Genomic DNA, 11283 nt, shown 5'->3' on the forward strand with positions numbered 1-11283 from the left:
AATGCCTACCGCAAAATACATTTTTACAACTATAAAAATCATCTTTATTTGATGGACAAGGATTGTCCTGACGATTTCAAGAACGCCTGAATTTCTAGTTGCTGGCAAGTTTCACCATCCAATTATATCAGATCTACTGGAGTGTAAATTACAGCATGACAGGGACCGTGGCGATGCGTCGGCACATGAGAATGATTAGAATATGGTAAATATTAGTCAAGTATTGTATTGTATCCATGCTGTCTTTCACCGGCTACCGGAGACATGAAACCGGTAGGTGGGAAGGCATACAGGCTGTCACGCATTTATTTTTACGCAATTTTCCTAAATAGGCAATGAAAACACTTCAACCACTAACTTCACTTTCTTCACGCTTGGTTTTCCGTTTTAGGTGTATGTCATTACGTCCAGCAATTTTTTCAAGATTGTTCAATGGAAACGCACCCTAGCGGGCAATTGTCCGCGTCTATTTTCTATGCAAACTTTATAAATCTCGACAAAAAAAATCACTGGACACGTTTCATGGAAACGTAGCTATTGAGTGTCGAATTCGGTCAACAAAAACTTGAATTGCTATTTTGCTACGTGACGCTTTATAAATCAAATCACATTTTAATTGTCACATTCGTCGAAAACAACAGGTGTCGACTTTACCGTGTAATGCTTACTAACAGGCCCTTAACAAACAATACAGTCAAAGAAATAGAGTTAAGAAAATATTTAGTAAATAAACTACATTTAAAAACAAATGCAATAACAATAACGAGGCTATGTACAGGTTAGTCGAGGTAATATGTAGGTAGGGCTAAAGTGACAGTGCATAGATAAACAGAGTAGCAGCAGTGTAAAAACAAAGGGGAGGAGCGTCATTTGATTCGTTGTTCAGCAGTCTTATGGCTTGGGGGTAGAAGCTGTTCACTTCTGGATTGGCGCAGTGGTCTAAAACACTGCAGTACCTGGTTCAAATCCAGGCTGCATCACATCCAGCTGTGATTGGGTGGCGCACAATTGGCCCAGTGTCGTCTGGGTTTGGCCTGGGTAGGCCATCATTGTAAATATAATTTGTTCTTAATTGACTTGCCTGGTTAAATAAAAGTACAACTTATTGTTTTTATTATTAAGGAGCCTCTTGGACCCAGACTTGGTGCTCCGGTACCGCTTGCCGTGCGGTAGCAGAGAGAACAGTCTACGACTATGGTGACTGGAGTCTTTGACATTTTATGGGGGCCCTGTGACACCACCTGGTATAGAGGCCCTGGATGGCAGGAAGCTCCCTGTCAGGCGTCACCCGCCCCTCCCTATCTGAGATACCTACTGCAGCCCTCATCCTCCACATACAACACCCGTTCTGCCAGTCACATTCTGTTAAAGGTCCCCAAAGCACACACATCCCTGCGTCGCTCGTCTTTTCAGTTCGCTGCAGCTAGCGCCTGGAACTAGCTGCAACAAACACTCAAACTGGACAATTTTATCCCAATCTCTTCATTCAAAGACTCAATCATGGACACTTACTGACAGTTGTGTCTGCTTCGCGTGATGTATTGTTGTCTCTACCTTCTTGGCCTTTGTGCTGTTGTCTGTGACCAATAATGTTTGTACCATGTTTTGTGTTGCTGCCATGTTGTGTTTCTATCATGTTGTTGTCATGTTGTGTTTCTACCATGTTGTTGTCATGTTGTGTTGCTACCATGTTGTTGTCATGTTGTGTTGCTACCATGTTGTTGTCATGGTGTGTTTCTACCATGTTGTTGTCATGTTGTGTTTCTACCATGTTGTTGTCATGTTGTGTTTCTACCATGTTGTGTTGCTACCATGTTGTGTTTCTATCATGTTGTGTTGCTACCATGTTGTTGTCATGTTGTGTTTCTACCATGTTGTTGTCATGTTGTGTTTCTACCATGTTGTTGTCATGTTGTGTTTCTACCATGTTGTTGTCATGTTGTGTTACTACCATGTTGTTGTCATGTTGTGTTGCTACCATGTTGTTGTCATGTTGTGTTTCTACCATGTTGTGTTACTACCATGTTGTTGTCATGTTGTGTTTCTACCATGTTGTTGTCATGTTGTGTTTCTACCATGTTGTTGTCATGTTGTGTTTCTACCATGTTGTGTTACTACCATGTTGTGTTACTACCATGTTGTTGTCATGTTGTGTTTCTACCATGTTGTGTTTCTACCATGTTGTTGTCATGTTGTGTTACTACCATGTTGTTGTCATGTTGTGTTGCTACCATGTTGTTGTCATGTTGTGTTTCTACCATGTTGTGTTACTACCATGTTGTTGTCATGTTGTGTTGCTACCATGTTGTTGTCATGTTGGGTTTCTAACATGTTGTTGTCATGTTGTGTTGCTACCATGTTGTTGTCATGTTGTGTTTCTACCATGTTGTGTTTCTACCATGTTGTTGTCATGTTGTGCTGCTACCATGTTGTTGTCATGTTGTGTTTCTATCATGTTGTTGTCATGTTGTGTTGCTACCATGTTGTTGTTATGTTGTGTTTCTACCATGTTGTTGTCATGTTGTGTTTCTACCATGTTGTTGTCATGGTGTGTTGTGTTTCTACCATGTTGTTGTCATGTTGTGTTTCTACCATGTTGTTGTCATGTTGTGTTTCTACCATGTTGTTGTCATGTGTTTCTACCATGTTGTTGTCATGTTGTGTTTCTACCATGTTGTTGTCATGTTGTGTTTCTACCATGTTGTTGTCATGTTGTGCTGCTACCATGTTGTTGTCATGTTGTGTTTCTACCATGTTGTTGTCATGTTGTGTTTCTACCATGTTGTTGTCATGTTGTGCTGCTACCATGTTGTTGTCATGTTTTGCTGCTACCATGTTGTTGTCATGTTGTGTTGCTACCATGTTGTGCTTCTGCCATGTTGTGTTGCTACCATGTTGTTGTCATGTTGTGTTTCTACCATGTTGTGTTACTACCATGTTGTTGTCATGTTGTGTTTCTACCATGTTGTTGTCATGTTGTGTTACTACCATGTTGTTGTCATGTTGTGTTGCTACCATGTTGTTGTCATGTTGTGTTTCTACCATGTTGTTGTCATGTTGTGTTTCTACCATGTTGTTGTCATGTTGTGTTTCTACCATGTTGTTGTCATGTTGTGTTTCTACCATGTTGTTGTCATGTTGTGTTTCTACCATGTTGTTGTCATGTTGTGTTTCTACCATGTTGTTGTCATGTTGTGCTGCTACCATGTTGTTGTCATGTTGTCTTTCTACCATGTTGTTGTCATGTTGTGTTGCTACCATGTTGTTGTCATGTTGTGTTTCTACCATGTTGTTGTCATGTTGTGTTTCTACCATGTTGTTGTCATGTTGTGTTTCTACCATGTTGTTGTCATGTTGTGTTTCTACCATGTTGTTGTCATGTTGTGTTTCTACCATGTTGTTGTCATGTTGTGTTTCTACCATGTTGTTGTCATGTTGTGCTGCTACCATGTTGTTGTCATGTTGTCTTTCTACCATGTTGTTGTCATGTTGTGTTGCTACCATGTTGTTGTCATGTTGTGCTGCTACCATGTTGTTGTCATGTTGTGTTTCTACCATGTTGTTGTCATGTTGTGTTTCTACCATGTTGTTGTCATGTTGTGTTTCTACCATGTTGTTGTCATGTTGTGTTTCTACCATGTTGTTGTCATGTTGTGTTTCTACCATGTTGTTGTCATGTTGTGCTGCTACCATGTTGTTGTCATGTTGTGTTTCTACCATGTTGTTGTCATGTTGTGTTTCTACCATGTTGTTGTCATGTTGTGCTGCTACCATGTTGTTGTCATGTTGTGCTGCTACCATGTTGTTGTCATGTTGTGTTGCTACCATGTTGTGCTTCTGCCATGTTGTGTTTCTACCATGTTGTTGTCATGTTGTGTTGCTACCATGTTGTTGTCATGTTGTGTTGCTACCATGTTGTTGTCATGTTGTGTTGCTACCATGTTGTTGTCATGTTGTGTTGCTACCATGCTATGTTGCTGTCTTAGGTCTCTCTTGTCGTGATGTGTGTTTTGTCCTATATTAAAATTAATACATTTTAATCCCAGCCCTGTCCCCGCAGGAGGACTTTTGGTAGGCCGTCGTCGTAAATAAGAATTTTTCCTTAACTGACTTGCCAAGTTAAAAAAAGGTTCAATTTGAAAATTAAAAATTAAAAAAGCTTGGCCCCAGTGATGTAGTGGACTGTACGCACTACCCCCTGTAGCGCCTTACAGTCAGTCAGATGCTGAGCAGTTGCCATACCAGGCGGTGATGCAGACAGTCAAGATGCTCTCAATGGTGCAGCTGTATAACCTTTTGAAGGTATGAGGGCCCATGACAAATCTGTTCAGTCTCCTGAGGGGGAAGAGGCGTTAGTCGTGTCATGTTCACAACTGTCTTGGTGTGTTTGGACCATGATTGTTTGTTGGTGATGTGAACACCAAGGAACTTGAAACTCTCGACAAGTTCCACTGCAGCCCCGTCGATGTGAATGGGGGCGTGTTCAGCCCTCCTTTACCCTGTAGTCCACGATCAGCTCCTTTGTCTTGCTGACGTTGGGGGAGAGGTTGTTGTCCTGGCACCACACTGTCCGGTCAATGACCTCCTCCCTATAGGTTGTCGGGATGATGAATTGGAGTGGGTCTAGGGTTTATGGGATGATGGTGTTTTTGAGCCTTTCAAAGCATTTCATGGCTGCAGATGTGAGTGGCAGTCATTTAGACAGGTTACCTTGGAGTTCTTTGGCACAGGGTCAGGTTGAGATGCCTGCATGTGTGTATTTCCATTGTTAGGGTGGGTCCCATGTCTGTCTTGTCAACATCATCTTTGAGGTGATCCAATTTATCCAGGAAAGACAAACAAACAAACAAATGACAACCTCATACAGATGGTTAATACAGTGGCAATCTAACAAACAGATGACAACCTCATACAGATGGTTAATACAGTGGCAATCTAACAAACAGATGACAACCTCATACAGATGGTTAATACAGATGGTTCATACAGTGGCAATCTAACAAACAGATGACAACCGCATACAGATGGTCATTACAGATGGTTATTACAGATGGTTTATACATTGGCAATCTAACAAACAGATACATGGGTCATAGCCCTGGGTCATAAACGTCATGCTCAAATGTGCTATAAATGTTAAATGACAAAATAAATCCTATGCATCGTTGTTACAAAGTGTGAACATTCTACATTTCTAACAGACTTGTCACCCCCTTGTGGAGAAAATACATACAGTGGGGCAAAAAAGTATTTAGTCAGCCACCAATTGTGCAAGTTCTCCCACTTAAAAATATGAGAGAGGCCTGTAATTTTCATTATAGGTACACTTCAACTATGACAGACAAAATAAATAAAAATCACATTGTAGGATTTTTAATGAATTTATTTGCAAATTATGGTGGAAAATAAGTATTTGGTCAATAACAAAAGTTTCTCAATACTTTGTTATATACCCTTTGTTGGCAATGACAGAGGTCAAATGTTTTCTGTAAGTCTTCACAAGGTTTTCACACTCTGTTGCTGGTATTTTGGCCCATTCCTCAATGCAGATCTCCTCTAGAGCAGTGATATTTTGGGGCTGTTGCTGGGCAACACGGACTTTCAACTCCCTCCAAAGATTTTCTATGGGGTTGAGATCTGGAGACTGGCTAGGCCACTCCAGGACCTTGAAATACTTCTTGTGTTTGGGATCATTGTCATGCTGAAAGACCCAGCCACGTTTAATCTTCAATGCCCTTGCTGATGGTAGGCTTTGTTACTTTGGTCCCAGCTCTCTGCAGGTCATTCACTAGGTCCCCCTGGGATTTTTGCTCACCGTTCTTGTGATCATTTTGACCCCACGGGGTGAGATCTTGCATGGAGCCCCAGATCGAGGGAGATTATCAGTGGTCTTGTATGTCTTCCATTTCCTAATAATTGCTCCCACAGTTGATTTCTTCAAACCAAGCTGCTTACCTATTGCAGATTCAGTCTTCCCAGCCTGGTGCAGGTCTACAATTTTGTTTCTGGTGTCCTTTGACAGCTCATTGGTCTTGGCCATAGTGGAGTTTGGAGTGTGACTGTTTGAGGTTGTGGACAGGTGTCTTTTATACTGATAACAAGTTCAAACAGGTGCCATTAATACAGGTAACGAGTGGAGGACAGAGGAGCCTCAAAGAAGAAGTTACAGGTCTATGAGAGCCAGAAATCTTGATTGTTTGTATGTGACCAAATACTTATTTTCCACCATAATTAGCAAATTAATTAATTAAAAATCCTACAATGTGATTTTCTGGATTTTTTTCCCCTCATTTTGTCTGTCATCGTTGAAGTGTACCTATGATGAAAACTACAGGCCTCTCTCATCTTTTTAAGTGGGAGAACTTGCACAATTGGTGGCTGACTAAATACTTTTTTGCCCCACTGTAACTCTGTTTTAAGACAAACAACAGATGTATTAACTCCCAATGTCTCATTTAATACTGGAGGAAAATATTCACAATATTTCAGTCAATTACATGAAGATACCTGGTAGAGATTAACAATCTCAAGTAAAATGTAATTTGTCACATGCGCCGAATACATCAGGTGAAACACTTACTTACAAGCCCTTAACCAACAATGCAGAGTTAAAAAGTAAAAACAATTTGGCAAAAAATAAAAAAGGAAATAGTACCACAATAAGGAGATTATATAATGGGTAGCGGTACCAAGTCAATATGCAGGGGTATGAGGTAGTCAACATGCAGGGGTACGAGGTAGTCGATATGCAGGGGTACGAGGTAGCCAATATGCAGGGGTACGAGGTAGTCAATATGCAGGGGTACGAGGTAGTCAATATGCAGGGGTACGAGGTAGTCAATATGCAGGGGTACGAGGTAGTCAATATGCAGGGGTACGAGGTAGTCGATATGCAGGAGTATGAGGTAGTCAATATGCAGGGGTACGAGGTAGTCAATATGCAGGGGTACGAGGTAGTCGATATGCAGGAGTATGAGGTAGTCAATATGCAGGGGTACGAGGTAGTCAATATGCAGGGGTACGAGGTAGTCGATATGCAGGAGTACGAGGTAGCCAATATGCAGGGGTACGAGGTAGTCGATATGCAGGAGTATGAGGTAGTCAATATGCAGGGGTACGAGGTAGTCAATATGCAGGGGTACGAGGTAGTCGATATGCAGGAGTATGAGGTAGTCAATATGCAGGGGTACGAGGTAGTCAATATGCAGGGGTACGAGGTAGCCAATATGCAGGGGTACGAGGTAGTCGATATGCAGGAGTATGAGGTAGTCAATATGCAGGGGTACGAGGTAGTCAATATGCAGGGGTACGAGGTAGCCAATATGCAGGGGTACGAGGTAGTCGATATGCAGGAGTATGAGGTAGTCAATATGCAGGGGTACGAGGTAGTCAATATGCAGGGGTACGAGGTAGTCGATATGCAGGAGTACGAGGTAGTCAAAATGCATGTGTGTGTGTGAGCGTATGTAGTGTGTGGTTATGTAGTGTGTGGGTGTTCTGTAGTGTGTGGTTTTGTAGTGCGTGTGGGGTTATGTAGTGTATGGTTATGTAGTGTGTGTGGTTATGTGGTGCGTGTGGTTGTGTAGTGCGTGTGGTTATGTAGTGTATGGTTATGTAGTGCGTGTGGTTATGTAGTGTATGGTTATGTAGTGCGTGTGGTTATGTGGTGCATGTGGTTATGTAGTGCGTGTGGTTATGTAGCATGCGGTTATGTAGTGCGTGTGGGGTTATGTAGTGTATGGTTTTGTAGTGCGTGTGGTTATGTAGTGCGCGTGGTTATGTAGTGTAGGTTATGTAGTGTATGGTTATGTAGTGCGTGTGGTTATGTAGTGTATGGTTATGTAGTGCGTGTGGTTATGTGGTGCATGTGGTTATGTAGTGCGTGTGTGGTTATGTAGTGTGTGGTTATGTAGTGCGTGTGGTTTTGTACTGCGTGTGGTTATGTAGTGTATGGTTATGTAGTGCGTGGGGTTATGTAGTGCGTGGGGTTATGTAGTGTATGGTTATGTAGTGTATGGTTATGTAGTGTATGGTTATGTAGTGTATGGTTATGTAGTGCGTGTGGTTATGTAGTGTGTACAGTGCCTTCAGAAAGTATTCATAGCCCTTGACTTATTCCACATTTTGTTCAGAGAAAAAAGAAACCCACACACTGCTCTTACTAGTTTCGCTGCTCTTTATTAAGAAAATAACCAAGTGTTACCAAATGTATTTAATAAGTATTCTAAACGTATTAAAAAAGACTGTAAAAACACAATGAGGACATCAACCTATCAAGTACGTTTTCATAAATCAATGGGTACAGTACAGGAAAAACCACCAGAGTTGGCTGAAGTGGTGGCATTAATTGATGTTCACATTTACAACATAACATGCTTGGGCATTTTATCTCATCAAGACCTTTAGGGAATAATGTCTGGAGGGTGAAAATCCAAAAACATTCTCTTTTGCTCAGTGTAATTTACAGTTCATTCGGAAAGTATTCAGACCCCTTAAATAAAAACCTAGTCAATCTACCCACAATAATGACAAAGTGAAAACCTTTTTTTATTTTTATTTAAAAAAACAAAATACCTTATTTACATTTACATAAGTATTCAGACCCTTTGCTATGAGACTAGAAATTGAGCTCAGGTGCATCCTGTTTCCATTGATCATCCTTGAGATGTTTCTACAACTTAATTGGAGTCCACCTGGGGTAAATTCAATTGATTGGACATGATTTGGAAAGGCACACACCTGTCTACACAAGGTATCATAGTTGACAGTGCATTTCACAGCAAAACCCAAGCCATGATGTCGAAAGGAATTGTCCGTAGAGCTCTGAAAAAGGATTGTGTCGAGGCACAGATCTTGGGAAGGGTACCAAAACATTTCAGCAGCTTTGAATTTCCCAAAGAAGACAGAGGCCTCTATCATTCTGAAATGAAAGAAGTTTGGAAGCTGGCCGCTTGGCCAAACTGAACAATCGAGGGAGAAGGGCCTTGGTCAGGGAGGTGACCAAGAAGTTGATGGTCACTCTAACAGAGCTCCAGAGTTTCTCTGCGGAGATGGGAGAACCTTCTTCCGTCGCGATGTCCCCCTAAGGCCCTTCTGCTAGCCCGAGCCCGCTAGCTGTCTGAATCACCGTGTCTCCAGCTCGCCGAGCTTCCTACTGGTCCCTATGATCACTTGGCTACGCATGCCTCTCCCTAACGTCAATATGTCTTGTCCATTGCTGTTTTGGTTAGTGATTTGTCTTATTTCACTGTAGAGCCTCCAGCTCTGCTCAATATGCCTTAGCTAGCCCTTTAGTTCCACCTCCCACACATGCGGTGACCTCACCTGGTCTAAATGATGTCTCTAGAGGCAAAACCTCTCTCATCGTCACTCAATGCCTAGGTTTACCTCCACTGCAGATGAATACCAGGTGAATAACAGGTGTATAACAGGTGAATAGCAGGTGTATAGCAGGTGTATAGCAGGTGAATACCAGGTGAATAACAGGTGTATACCAGGTGAATAACAGGTGTATAGCAGGTGTATAGCAGGTGAATAACAGGTGTATAACAGGTGAATAGCAGGTGTATAACAGGTGAATAGCAGGTGTATAACAGGTGTATAGCAGATGAATACCAGGTGAATAACAGGTGTATAGCAGGTGTATAGCAGGTGAATAACAGGTGTATAACAGGTGTATAGCAGGTGAATAACAGGTGTATAGCAGCAGGTGAATAACAGGTGAATAACAGGTGTATAGCAGGTGAATAACAGGTGTATAACAGGTGTATAGCAGGTGAATACCAGGTGAATAACAGGTGTATAGCAGGTGAATAACAGGTGTATAACAGGTGAATAGCAGGTGAATAACAGGTGTATAGCAGGTGAATAACAGGTGTATAGCAGGTGAATAACAGGTGAATAACAGGTGTATAACAGGTGAATAGCAGGTGAATAACAGGTGTATAGCAGGTGTATAATAGGTGTATAGCAGGTGAATAACAGGTGTATAACAGGTGTATAGCAGGTGAATAACAGGTGTATATTCTCATGCTTCAGTTCAAGGTCAGAATTCGCAGAGTGAGAAAAGTGCATAAAAAGTGCATAAACGTCACCCCTATAATCCCTGGTCTAATTTAGTGCACTATATAGGTCAACATTGGATCATTCAGAGATCCTCACTGAACTTCTGGAGAGAGTTTGCTGCACTGAAAGTAAAGGGGCTGAATAATTTTGCACGCCCAATTCTTCAGTTTTTGATTTGTTAAAAAAGTTTGAAATATCTAATAAATGTCGTTCCACTTCATGATTGTGTCCCACTTGTTGATTCTTCACAAAAAAATACAGTTTTATATCTTTATGTTTGAAGCCTGAAATGTGGCAAAAGGTCGCAAAGTTCAAGGGGGCCGAATACTTTCGCAAGGCACTGTAGAAGCACTGCATCGCTTGCTGTTTGGCTGGGTTTCTGTACAGCACTTTGTGACATCAACTGATGTGTAAGAAGTGCTTTATAAATACATTTGATTAATTGATTGTGAAGAGGGCACAACAAAAACCTATTTCCCCCTCAGGAGACTGAAAAGGTTTGGCATGGGTCCTCAACTTTCTACAGCTGCACCATTGAGAGCATCCTAACCCCGGCAAGCGGTACCGGAGTGCCAAGTCAAGGACCAAAAGGCTTCTCAACAGTTTTTACCCCCAAGCCATAAGACTCCTGAACATCTAATCAAATGGCTACCCGGACTATTTGCGCTGCTACTCTCTGTTAACTCTGTACTGGTTCCCCCTTTATATTGACTCTGTACCGTAACACCCTGTATATAGCCTCCACATTGACTCCGTACCCTAACACCCTGTATATAGCCTCCACATTGACTCTGTACCGTAATACCCTGTATATAGCCTCCACATTGACTCCGTACTGTAACACCCTGTATATAGCCTCCACATTGACTCTGTACCGTAACACCCTGTATATAGCCTCCACATCGACTCCGTACCGTAACACCCTGTATATAGCCTCCACATTGACTCTGTATCGTAACACCCTGTATATAGCCTCCACATTGACTCTGTACCAGTACCCCCCCCCCACATTGACTCTGTACTGGTACCCCCTGTATATAGCCTCCACATTGACTCTGTGCTGGTACCCCCTGTATATAGCCTCCACATTGACTCTGTACCGGTACCCCCTGTATATAGCCTCCACATTGACTCTGTACCGGTACCCCCTGTATATAGCCTCCACATTGACTCTGTACCGGTACCCCCTGTATATAGCCTCCACATTGACTCTGTACC

The sequence above is a fragment of the Oncorhynchus mykiss genome, chromosome 25, assembly GCF_013265735.2.
Source record: "Oncorhynchus mykiss isolate Arlee chromosome 25, USDA_OmykA_1.1, whole genome shotgun sequence".
Taxonomy (NCBI): Eukaryota; Metazoa; Chordata; class Actinopteri; order Salmoniformes; family Salmonidae; genus Oncorhynchus; species Oncorhynchus mykiss.